This window comes from Ursus arctos, unplaced genomic scaffold (genome assembly GCF_023065955.2).
Source record: "Ursus arctos isolate Adak ecotype North America unplaced genomic scaffold, UrsArc2.0 scaffold_7, whole genome shotgun sequence".
NCBI lineage: Eukaryota > Metazoa > Chordata > Mammalia > Carnivora > Ursidae > Ursus > Ursus arctos.
In genome coordinates, this window is record NW_026623089.1 from 7,125,027 (window position 1) to 7,137,593 (window position 12,567).

Here is a 12,567-nt window from a genome sequence, read left to right on the forward strand (position 1 = left end):
AATTGGGGGTGTTTTAGATCTATAGGACTTACTGCAAATGTGGGAAGAACCACATAATATGGAAGGTTAAGTGACACAGGCCTTAATGTATATATTTTTTAGCCTTTGGAGCTTCAAATTAAGTACATGAGAAATAGCTATTCATTGGTTAGTAGCACAGCTCCTTAAGCAGGTATTTTAGTTCTGTGCACTTGCAAGAAAGCCTCAGAACCAGAAAAACAGGCTGCTTTAGGTTGGAAAGGAGGCGTTGCAGCAAAGAGCTTGCCATAACCACAATCCTTGGAATTTTGTGAATCTAAAAATCATCCTGAAAGCAACAGGAATCATGGTTGCAATAATTGTCTCCAGGCTCTGGACAAACCCCCCCCCCCCCCCATTTTGTTTTCTCCATTGACCCGATGAACTGGTAATTGTAGGAATAAGCTTAATGTTTGCCAGCAGGAGTCACTCTAGGCTTCCTAATAAAAAGTAAATTAAACTATATTCTTAAAAGCTCTCAGAGGCCACGGTGACAGTGATAAGATGGCATTAGGGAAGTGTAGCAGGATTCTCAAATTATCCCTTGTGCCTTTCTTTAACTTGGGGAGACTTGGTTCTCGTTCTTTTCAAAATTGGCCCTTGATAAATTCTTTTAAAGCAATGTTTATAGATAAGGATATCAGTATCTTAGCATTCTGCCTATTAGCTCATTTTGGCTTTTGAAGGATGAATTGGTTATATCCCACATCATCTATTTGAATGAATGGACACACATCCTTCTCCTGATGGTTGTTCATCCTAATCTTGCAGAAGAAATCACTGGAGCTGGAGCTGGTGTGAAAGGAGATGTTAGCACATGGCTTTCTGAAAAAGAATGGGCCCGGTGTGATGGGAAACTGAAATATTTCAGCAATAGCCATGAAATATAATAGTTTCCCAAGTGCATACAAGCTCAAGAAGTTAATTGTTCATTTATGTTTGATACTGGGATTGAAACATTGGATTAAAACCAATTAAATGTTCCTAGAAGCAACAGAAAAAGTTCCCTGATTTATGAATAGAACCATTCAAATGGCGCAGACACAATCCATGTAAAGTAATGAGGTGTTTTGTTTTTTTGGCAAAGGAGAACACAAAACAGGCATAGGGGAGTTCTTTAAAAAAAAAAGAAAGAAAAAAACCTCTTTAAAAATCTCTTTGGATACAAGGTCAATAAAATAACATACACTAGTAGGACGGAGTAATGGGAAATCTAGGGCTTCACTTCACTAGGAAAACAGTCCCCCTCCCCCAGGTGAGCAGTACAATGAAAATACTCTGCGTATTCTATCAGGGTTACATTCCTGAACTTAAGTCAACATCCTAAGTTACAGAACGAAACATGCTCTGCGTCTGCTTAGCAACCACAAATCCTTCCTTCACCAGTTGCATATATTTTGCATGTGGCTTCTGAAGTACACATTCCTTTATTTCGATCAGCGCCCCTAGTTGGGAAACCAGCGCTTTATTTTCCCAAAGTGTGACAACACTAACACCGCCCCCCCTCCCCTGCCGCCCAGCACGCCACCGAAATGAACGTTTTTTTGAAACCTCAAAACCCAACAACCCGGAAGCTGGATGTCTGAAGTCCACGCGGCCCAGAGTTTTTGCCCCGGTTCGTGCGGGGGGCGGGGGAAGACGCCCGCGGGACCCCTGGCTCCGGGCCCGGGCAGCCGCGGGGTGGTGGCGGCGGCGGCGGCGGCGCTGCCCGGGCCCGGGGCCACTTCCCGCGTCCCGGGGCCTCGCAGGCGCGAGCTCGGCGAGCGGCGCGCGGCTCAGCTCGCAGGACGCCCTCTAGCCCCGCCGGCGGCGCGCCGCGACCCCCCCACTCCCCGCCCACCGGCGGCTGCGCGCACTGCACACTCGCCCGCCGCTGCCGCCGCCGCCGCCGCACGCCGCCCGGCTCCTGCACGCCGCCGCCGCCGAGCGCCCGGGCCCCGCGACGCCGCCGGCAGAGCGCCCGACCCAGCGACACACAGCCGCGGTCGGGCGGCCCCGCGGCGGCGGCGGGAGCGGCGGGCGCGGGCGGCCTGGCCGGGGCCGGTTAAAGGGACGAGTTGCAAACAGTTCAGGAAGTGACAAGTCGATTTCCTCCTCCCTGGGAGCCGCTCGGTACAAAGCGCTCGGCGCCGGCAGGAGAGCGTGCGCGCGGCGGACGCGCGGCGGGCAGCCCGGACGACTTGGCGAGCGCCGGCGGCGACGGCGCGGGGCTCGCGCCCGGAGCGCCCCGCCTCGCACAGTAAGCGACCCCGGGCCGCGCGGCGGCGGCGGCGGCCGGGGGGGCCGGTCCCGAGCGGTGGTCCCTGCCGTGTGCGCCGCAGCCGCAGGCTGGAGGGACCCCGCTCGAGCGTGTGCTGGGCTTGCCGTTTTAAGATTTTATTATTACTATTATTATTATTATTATTATCATATTATTATTATTTTAAGTGTTGCTGGTTTCCTTTTTTTCTGCCTTGTTTCGCGTTGGGTCGGGTGGTTTCTCGGGGCGCTGAGTGTCGCCCCTGGTGCAGGCGTGAGACTTGTCAGAGCGCAGCCAGGAGAACGAGCCAGCCCGGCCCCTGCAGAAAAGTCTGTGTTTCCCCCGGGCGGGTGCAGGGACGGCTCCGCCGGGGGGTGTGCTCCTCTCCGCGTCTCAACTTGAGCCCTTGCTCGCGGCAGCGGCGAATGCGCCAGGACCCGGGGACCCGGGCGCCCCGGCTCGCCCCGAAGTTCCCGCACCGTTTGCAGACAACTCTTTTGTTCGCGGAAGTTTGCGTCCGCCACCCCCGGGATGCGGGCGCACAGCGGTGGGCTCCGCGGCTGCCGGACCGGCCGGGACGGTCGCACTGGGGGTGAGGGGGTGGTCTGCCCCGAGCGGGGGTGCGGAAGCCCGCGGGGTGGCGGCGCAGGTCTTGCGGAATGGGGGGCGCCGGCGTGGTTTTGCACATGGCGAGAAGGGCCGTCCGGCACGGGCACACTGGTCGAGTCACATTTTTGCCAGTCCTTGATTTGCAAGCCAGTGGGAGTCAGCTTTCCCGCTGGGAGTTTCTCTTACTGGGGCAGGGACGAAGGAGGCGAGGACACCCAGAGTCCGGGGAGGGCCCTCGGTTTGCGTTGCTCCAAGGGGCTTCGCGGGCACCCCCCTGATCCCCACCCCCGCTCGCAGACTTGGGGAACAATGATCGTGGCGCGGGACAGAGCAGCGGAGCACCGGCGAGTCGCGCGAGCTAGCTTGCTCGGGTCCCTCGCCCCCCGGAAACCCCCTGAAGCCGGGCTCCCTCCATCTGACCGCCGGGGTTCATTAACACGTACTGTACTTCGTAAGATGGTGAACAAAGAACAGCTCTTTGCAGCATTTGATGAATGGGATTCTGCCTCCTATAGGCCACACTCCGAGTCTTCCATACGTTACAGCCTCCGGACTCGGTGGTGCTGGGCGAGTGGCCCCTCGGTGGGCTGCATTCCGGTCCCGGGACCCTGGGGCAGGGCATGGGTGCCGCCGCCGCCGCCGCCGCCGCGCTCGCTTTGCCGGAGCGGGTGCAGATGGAGCCGGGCTGACGGTTGTTCAACAGGAACAAATGTTTGTTGAATTGTTGGATGGCGGAGACAGGGGACTGTTTTCTATTGACTGCTGCAGGAGTTGGAATGGCATTGTTTATTGGCCTGGGAAGCCAGGCAAGCGTCTTGTGCTGCTTACAACGTATTAGCAGACTTCCAAATGACACACTAGCATATGTGTTCCCAGCGCTTCCCACAGGCTGGAAGGGGATCCCTCCTTGCTCCAGATCCTAGACTCGGTTGAAGGATGTCACCCGCTTTGAGGACTTGGGAAGGAATGGAGTTAGCAGACGGGGTGAAACTCACTGTTGCTGATTGGCCAGGTTTAGTTTCATTTTAATTTATCCACTTAGCAGTAACTTGTCTCAGTTACACTTTTGATACTGAATTGCAGATCTGTGGGGTTTGCCCCCCGCCCCCAGCTCTGGACAGCCAGATAAACAGAAAATAACTATTTGTCCTCATTGATAGGCCTGCGTTAGTGGGAGAAGGTTTGGGTTTTAAGTTCAGGACTGGCGGCCCTTCACCGCGTGTCTGCAGTTGGCTGGGATCTGGATGCTGCCAGCCATCCTGCAGACCGAGGAGCATGCTGATCCAGCTCCTAAGGTGCTGTTCCAGTCTAGAAAAGGAGGGAGAGGCTTGGGGCAGGTCTGTTCTTCACCCCCCGCCCCCTCTGGCCCCTCCAGAGAACAAGGTGGTTTTAAGACCAGTGCAAATCATTTTGGCCAAGGACTGTTCTCCCCTGAGAAGGTACTATTGACGTGCAACCATTTTAACCTTGAAGACAAGTTTTAAGTAAAAGCTAGCAGTACTGGTTGCTGCAGAAGTGGGTTTGAATTCCTAAGGCTGGCAGGACAAGGAGAGCATTCCACGATTGTGATTGATAACGTTTGTAGTCAGTTTCTCCCTTCTGTTTTCAATTTAGGGTATGTCGCGCCCGTAGTAGCATTTTGGAAGTTCATGAAGGTCTTCTAGGAAGAGCTTTGAGATGCCTTATTGTCGTCCTGGTGGCTCTACCTCATTGACATTTTATGGGAAGCCCTGTTGTATTTCTTAGGCTCTTTTTCTCCATACCTTTCATCTTTCTCTGTCCCCCTTTTGGTTCCTTCGCTGTGCCCTGGCCTCCATCTCCTCAGTTCTCTGGAAGCCTAACGGGCTGGGTGTCCTTTAAGCGGGGTCAGGGGCCAGGCGCCTGACCCATGGTGGAAGCTTGGAAAAGGCCAGCCAGCTCTCTTCCCCTGCAGGAGACTGGAGAGGAGGGAGCCCTGTACACCCTGGGAGCTGGCAGCAGAGGACGCCTCGGAGCAGCCTGGTGGTGTACCTTTGCCGTGCTCTTTAAACAGTACGCCCTTCTCAGCCCAGGCTTGATGCAGTGGGCCCTGAAGACTGAGCGCCGGACCCACCAGCGGATTGTTGAGTTGATTTTTTATCCGGGCAAGTGTGACTTTCTTGAACTGCATACTGTATGGAAACTTTTTGTTCTCGCCCTTAAAAAAGCCTGAAATAAGCAAATACTCAGACCAGCACAACTGCCATCATTACCCCACCACCACACACACCTCTCTCATGTGTAATAAAAGAAACCTGCAGGCATAATTTGTTATGTAATATGCTGATAATACAAGTTTCGGTTTTAGATGGAAACCAGATGTGGAGGGGCTCTCTTTAATTGATCCAGCAAGGGGGACACGTTCATAGATTAACTAGCCCTTGCAAATGCTGAAGGTGATTTTTTTTTTTTTTTTTTTTGACGTGAGGGGAGAATCCTAAACCTGGGGCTTTTTTGAGGTTTTTTGTTTTTTGGGTTTTTTTGTTTTTTGTTTTTTTGCCTCTCAGCTTCTTGCTTTGCTGCAGCTGTCCTTTTTGTCAGACTCTTCCTCTCTTGAAAGAACCGGTTTGTTGCCAACATGAAGCACATGGCCGGGTCTGGCTGGGCTCAGCGCAGCTTAACTCTGCTGGGCTCCACGCTCCTCCTCGCCTTGTCCAGCTGCTGCCCTGTCCTCCACCCTACAAAACAGGGCCTGGCCGAGGGACTTGCATGCTGCAAGGAATGTTGACTGGCCTCCCTCGACTCCTTTCTGAAATGTCGGATCATCCAGGGAGAGTTGCTGTTTAAACTTGCCCCATGAATACACTTTCCAAAATCATTGACTCTCCTTCTCTGATTAATTTCTGTGTTTGTTTCCTGCCTAACTTTATGAGAGTTCTTTCTACATGGCTGAGTCACCTTTATTATGGCCCAGGGTCGGGGACTGCACTGTAATAGCTGACCCCATTAACAGCAGTTTCATTGCGTGCTGGGATGTGAGCTTTGGAAACAAACCCAGAGGCTTAGATACGCTGATGTGCCCGGAGACTTGCTTAGAAAATTTTTGTTTTAGCGCAGTTTACATTAACATGATTAATGACCGCGCCACTGAAAAGTCTATATTCAAAAGCAATTTACTGTTCCCTAGGGTTCTTCTTATGGTGAAGTAATTTTCTTTGCCAAACAACTTTGTTTTAAGGTAATTTCTTCTTTGATGTTTAATCCAAACCTCCTGTGCACACAGTTTTGGATCAAGGCTTGGGCTTCGAAAATTGTGGGTTGTGGTTTTGGTGGTGCCTGTCTTAACCTTCCCGAACTTGGGTCGGAGGGCACCCGGATTCTTGATTTAAGAAAGCCTTCTGGGATCCTAAGCAGTGGCAGAGTCAGTGCCGTGCTGGTCAGGACGGGAGGAAATCTTGCAGGGGAAACTTGGCTTCAGGCTGTCTTGGAAGAGGGATGTAACGAGGCTGGAGCCGAGGACAAGATTTTTTTTTTCTCCTTCCTTGCATCGACTGGAGATACTTGAGCTTTTTCAAAAAACAGAGACGTCCTTGCTTCAGCCTCCTCCTCCTTTTTTTCTTTTTCTTTTTCTTTTTTCTTTCTTTTTTTTTTTTTGTTAAATGTGGGTGATTGAGAGGGGAAATACTGATGGGTGGGTCTGAAAGCAGCCTTAGGAACCCGAGAAAATAAAAACACATTTGAAGGACTCTGGAAGATTTTGCATTTCAAAGGGTCTACCTTGTAGAATTTCACATCACGTCAGGGGTTATGGAGAAGTGTGACAGGCACCCCCGCTTCGTTAACGGTCCTGCCCCTCTCCTGCTGTGGGGGCTGCAAGGGAAGCTGTCTTTTGCAGGGGGGTGGGGTGGGGTGGGGGCTGTTTGGCCAGACTGCGCAGGAATATCTCAGAAACAACAGTGCTCCTTGGGCTCCTGTGGTCCCTGGAGGGACTTTTTCCATGGGGCCGCTCTCAGGAGGTAAAAGCAAATCATGTCGCTAAACAGCCCATTTGACCCCAGAATGCAGGGGCAGGCCAGCTCCTGACTGCTCTTGCTCTTTTCCTTCGCCCGTGAAACAAAGACACAGATTCTCCTTCCGCAGTGGTATAATGTGGTTCCCTAGTTCCCAAGATTCAGGACCATGAAAAGTTGGGCGCAGCAGGCTTCTGCCGAAATGGGTGTGGATTGCTCAAAGAATAATAGCAGTGCCCACTGGTTATTGAAGGCCCACCCTGGGCCAGGGGCTTTGCATACACTCTCTAATTTTCACAGCATTCCTGCAGTGACTGCTAAAGAGATGGAGCCTCCGAGAGGCCAAGTAACCGGCCTAAGGCCACACAGCCGCTAGGCCGAGAGGCCAGTAGCTCTGTCCCGGTCTGTCTCACTTTAGAGCCTGGTGGTTTTGCGCACACATGCTATTGGTTGGTGTGTTCGAAAGATAGAAGCACTAGGTTCTGTTTTATCTCAAAGCATAAATTTTGTTTAGTCTTAACACCATGGGGGAGCTTAGAAATTTTGACTGCCGCTTTCCCTTGCTCCTCTTTTTCCTATACCTTAAAAAAAATTTGTTTTAAAGGAGTGCTTGGATTCTAGATCTACCGGAGGACCAAACGCAGTGCCTCAGTCGGGAAGACGGAGATGTTTTGCCTCAGCCTTACAGAAGACAGATTCACAAGAAAATAGAATTATTCCTGGGGACCTTCTAGGGGAAATGGGAAATAAATCTGGCAGCCCAGAAGAAGCATCCCCATGTATTCAGATTCCGATTTCCATTCAAAGAGATTGTTAAAAGGGTTTCCAGCATTTTTTTTTTTTTTTGCATTTGTAATTCAGATCTCTCAAAGTAAATCATTTTTGTGGCGCTCGCCACCCTAGGTTTGTGTAATATCACATTTTGTTTACATGCCTCAAGTAATCAAATAATTAAACACAATTGTACAGCCTTCAGTGTGTGGGCACGTGGTAGGCCCCAGCCGGGGCTGGGCAGGGGCCCTGCGTTCTGCTCAGACAGATGGCTCTTTGCAGGTTGATCCTGGTTTGGAGGTGGAGGTGGGGGTGGTGTGAGGATACCTGTCTCCAGCAAGGCCTGCCTGGTTGGGTCTCCTCCTGCGCTTTCTGCTCCTAAAGAGTTTCTGGGAGATGGCTGGGGCCTCTGCTGAGATTCCAGACTCCAGAGCAGTCGTTCTCGACCTGGGCTGCACATTAGAATCACCTGGAGAGGATTAAAAAAAAAAAAAAAGCCCAATGCCCAGGCTGCATCCAGGACCAGTTACATCAGAATCCTGGAGAGAAGGGGTAGGACCCAGCATTGGTATTTTTAAAGCTTCTGAGTCGATCCTGTTGTGCATCCAGGACTGAGGAATAAGGGCTGGAATAGACCCCATTCATACCTCACTTCCCCAGGGACCTTCCTCTTCAGGAGTGGAATAAACCTACTGGAATTTTCCGTTGTTGCCATGTCTCAGTGCAGGAGGATCTGAAAGGTACCCACCTCTGGGCGAAGTGCCTGCTGTACACATCATCCAGGTAGTTCCTATTTCGCCTGGGCCAGGTCTTGGGCGTGCCTCCCTGCCCAGGGTTTGGTACAGCGCCTCTGAGCCACCTTCTTTCTGGAACAGAGAGGGCAAGTTTTATTCATCTGGTTGCCTCAGGGTAGTTCTCTTGCGGGGGGGTGGGGGGCCTGCCTCCCTACCATCTTGCTGGTTCTTTTTCAGCTTCTTGTCCCTTCTGCAGGCTTGGCACATGGTACCCCTCTGGGGTTCAGGGGAGGGAAGATGCAGTTTGGGTCCCGGCCACGTCTTGGTGATTCTCAGTGAGCAGTTCTTTCTTTTCACCTCGGTCTGCAGCGACTGTCACCCTGTCCATCCACCTGGTTGGACCGGACTGTGCGGAACCTGCCCTCTTGCCCGCATGCTTGGGGTTAGGTGTTGTGGAATTATGTTTAGAATGACCAGGGGCTGTAGAGAGCACGAGCTTCTCTGGCCTGCTTATGTTCTTTTACGGAGGAGATATCTCCCTCCCCCACCCCCCAGAGGTGCGGTGACTTTGCTGAGGTCACACAGCCAGCGCACAGAGGAACTAGAACCTTTGTCTTCTGAGTCCCCCGCTCTAGCATCGCATTCTCTGCTGAGAGATGACTCTGAGACGCAGTCTTGCTTGAGGACAGTGTGCCGTCAACGGAGTCACTGTCCAGAGCCTTTCCGGCTAGTGAAACATGCCATCCATCGCCCTCCGTCCTCTTCCATCAGTCCGCCCCGTTTTTCACCCCCTCCCCTGATTCATGCTCAGCAGGGATCCCTTAGGTTGCTGAATTTGGGCTCACTAACCCCCCAGCGGGGGAAACTGAGTCCCAGTGGAAAGTACTGAAGCCTTGAGCTTGATGAAGAGGCTGTTGGTTTCTTGGCCAAGGTTTGTCCACCTGCTCTTCTGTGCCTTGGTGGTGGTGGTGGTAAATAAGGGCCCTTTCTCCTCTGCTGGGAGTTGGGCTTGGGCCTAATGAGGTGGGGAAGAGGGGGGTGGTTATTTTCTGCAGGCATTCATTTCCCAGGCGTTGATTGGGCACCTGCTGAGCATCCCAAGTAGGGCTGGGCACTTGACTTCATTAGTTCATTTAATCCTCAGCACAGGATAGATGGCTGAGGGACTTGCCCCATCCATTGCTGGAAACACTGCCGCCCGGAGCAATTACTCGCCCAGAGTGAGAGGGGACAGTGGGATTGCAGCTCATTCTGGCTGGCTTCAGTCCTGTATTCTTGCCACCATGCCATGCTCGCTCTTCCTCCAGCGCCTGCCTCAGTGGGAAGGTGATGCAGTTCCTGCTGTAAGCAGGGTGCGTCGTCCGGGGGCCGTGCCCGGGCCATCATGGCCAGAGCACCGCACTGCTGCTTCTGAGGGGCTTGGGTGGCATGCCGCAGAGCCTGCCGGATAGGCCCGTGGGCTCCTGGACAGCAGGGCCTGGCCAGGGCCTCTCCGTGTCCAGCAGCTCCAGCAGTGCTCTGGATAGAGGGGGTGGCTCGTGTGGGTTCTGGTGCTCCTGCTTGCCCCCCATCCTCCACCCAGGGGAGGCCACCCTCCTCCTAGCTGCCCTCTGCCTGAAGTGCCCTGACGGACACGGCCCAGCTGGGAGAGGCCTCGGCCTCGCCTGGAATTCCCCTTGCTCTGGCATTCCTGCTGGCCTGGGGCCTGGGAGCTGAGGGAGGTTCCATCTGCCGGCTGGGAGCAGCCTCTCTGCATGTTCAGTGGGGGAAGGACCTCGTCCCCTGTAGCCAGCCACCTCCGTGCTCTGGGTGAGGAGGGGGAGTCGTCTCCTGGGGAGGTGGTGTCTGTGGTTCTGAGACTCCAGAGGGGGTCTGAAATGCGGGGGTCCCCATGGGGTGGTCCTGGGGGCCATCCTCCTGTGAAGGCCCTCTGGTGACCACGCTGCTCCTGTCTTGCGGGACTGGTGTGCTGTGTGACCCCCTGGGCCCCAGATTTCTCACCTTGCTGGCTCTGCCTCCCAGCATTTTAAGGAGTGGTTAAGAGGCCGTCTGAGAAGCCCCGGTGAAGGGTGCGGTGCTGTGTGGAGGGACGGGAGGGAGGAGATGCGCATGGGACCCGAAGGGCAGACGTGCTGCCACGTGGTCCGGGGCAGGCCGCCTTCCAACCGGGGAAGAACCACAGAGGAGCTTTGGGCAGAGCGTAGGTGAAACCCAGGTCTGCGTCCTTCAGGGCCTGTGTAGCCCTCTGGAGTCAGTGCCTGGGTTCAAATCCCGAGTCTGCCCTTTGCTGACCATCTGCTCTTGGGCAGGTGACTGTCTCTCCCAGCCTGGGTTTCCTCCTCTGGATGATGGCCTTGCTGGCAGCACCCAGCCTGTGGGTTTAGGACCCTGAGTGAGTCCATGGGTGGAGACCCTTAATGCCCAGCCCCGTGGCGGGCACATGCTGTGGGGAGGACAGATGGAGGGCTGGCAAGGGAAGGACAAGGGCAGTTGCCCTCACGGTCTCGGTGTGTGACAGAGCACAGAGCTGGGCTTAGCTGGACAGGCCAGAGTGGGGCAGGTAGAGCCTTTCCTCAGCCAGCATTCTCCATTCCCTGATGTCTTAAGATTTTTAGGGGGGAGGAAGAGTTAAAAGCATGTGTTATAATTTAGTTTGCAGTGTGTCTCTTAACAAGAGTTAAGACTGGTAAAATCTTTTAAGCTTTCTCTTTAGGAAACAAAATCTCTGTTTACTAAAAGTGACTTACTTTCGTCCTAAACAGAGGAAAGTAAATGCGTGTAAGCGTCACAGTGCAGCCTCGGAGCCTTGGCTCTGCTCTCACCAGCCTCTGAATGCGAGTGTGTTCTTCGCAAGCCTCCGGTGCTGCACACCTCTCTGGACGTAGAGTGGGAGGCACGTTTACCTCCTCCTTAGATTCTCTCTAGACTCTTTGCAGCTGATGTCTTTATTTGGTTTTGCCCCTTCTTTCGAGTCCACGAGCTGCCTTCACAACTGCAGTCAGCGTTGGGGCAGGTTGTGTGGTCACAGCTGGGGTGCTCGCCCCCAGCCTGCCCGCCTCTCGCTGCCCCCTGGGGTATGATTCCAGTTGCCTCTGGACCCCTGTGCCACCTGAATGTGGCCGGCCATCTCTCCAGGAGCAAGAGCTCATCTAAGCTCGTTAAAGCTTTTTTTTTTTTTTTTTTTAAAGATTTTATTTATTTATTCGACAGAGATAGAGACAGCCAGCGAGAGAGGGAACACAAGCAGGGGGAGTGGGAGAGGAAGAAGCAGGCTCATAGCGGAGGAGCCTGATGTGGGGCTCGATCCCATAACGCCAGGATCACGCCCTGAGCCGAAGGCAGACGCTTAACCACTGTGCCACCCAGGCGCCCCTCGTTAAAGCTTTTGAACCAAGCCCTTGACCCAGTTGACAGAGGGAACGCCCTTTACCCTCTTCAGTGGTCACTGGGCTTCTCTTGGCGCAAGCCAGTGGTTCCCGACAGTCTCCACCCACATGTCTTCTGAGCATGACACCTCGCCAGCCCCAGCCTGCATCCTGTGGGGTAAACAGGGTGGACAGTCTTGGCATGTGAGATTGCCTGCTAGACTTTGGTCAGCTTTGGGGGAGACCCCTTGGTACAGGAGTGTGAGGCTTGGTATTAGGTACTGGGTTCTGGGCTGGGGGCCCTGACTCCAGGCTGCAGCAGCCCCTTCCCCTCAGACGCTGGCATCCGTGGCTGGGGCTGGCCTTGGAAAGCCCCCTGCGGAGGACCCAGCATGGTGGCTGGGGTTGGATGGCCCTGACACAGACCCTCTCTTGGACATGATGAAACTTTGTGATGAGGGGCTGTGTGAGGGAAGTAACAGAAGCATCTGGACTGCCTCTGGTCTTGGTGGATGTGACAGAACTCATTTTCCTCACCCTTTGTGCCTCTTCAGATTTGTCATTATTCCTGTGGTGACCACAGGCCACGCTGCCATGCTGGTGGTACCCCAGGCACAATCCAGTCTGTCAGTATCTAGTAAACGCCCTCTGTATGTGTCAGGCCCTGAAGAATTCAGAGATGAGTAAACCGAGTTCCTGTTTTTGCAGAGCTCACAGGCTTATGTCATGGACAGTGAGATGGCAGTTGTTTTTTATTTCTTTATTTTTAGTAAGCTCTACACCCATCGTGGGGCTTGAACTCACGACCCTGAGATGAAGAGTTGCATGCTCTTCCGACTCAGCCAGCCAGGCGCCCCGAGAGA

General features: G+C 53.7%; 1 protein-coding gene across 1 annotated transcript in view; it reads left to right on the plus strand.

Annotated features, from left to right (window-relative positions):
* Positions 1–2,017: 2,017 nt before the first annotated feature.
* The window catches only part of FAM53B (family with sequence similarity 53 member B), a 107,709-nt gene continuing 97,159 nt past the window's right edge, over positions 2,018–12,567 (plus strand). Inside the window, exon 1 of the mRNA XM_026494349.3 lies at positions 2,018–2,257. The gene's annotated coding sequence lies outside the window, so the exon portion shown is untranslated. The remainder of the gene's footprint in view (positions 2,258–12,567) is intronic.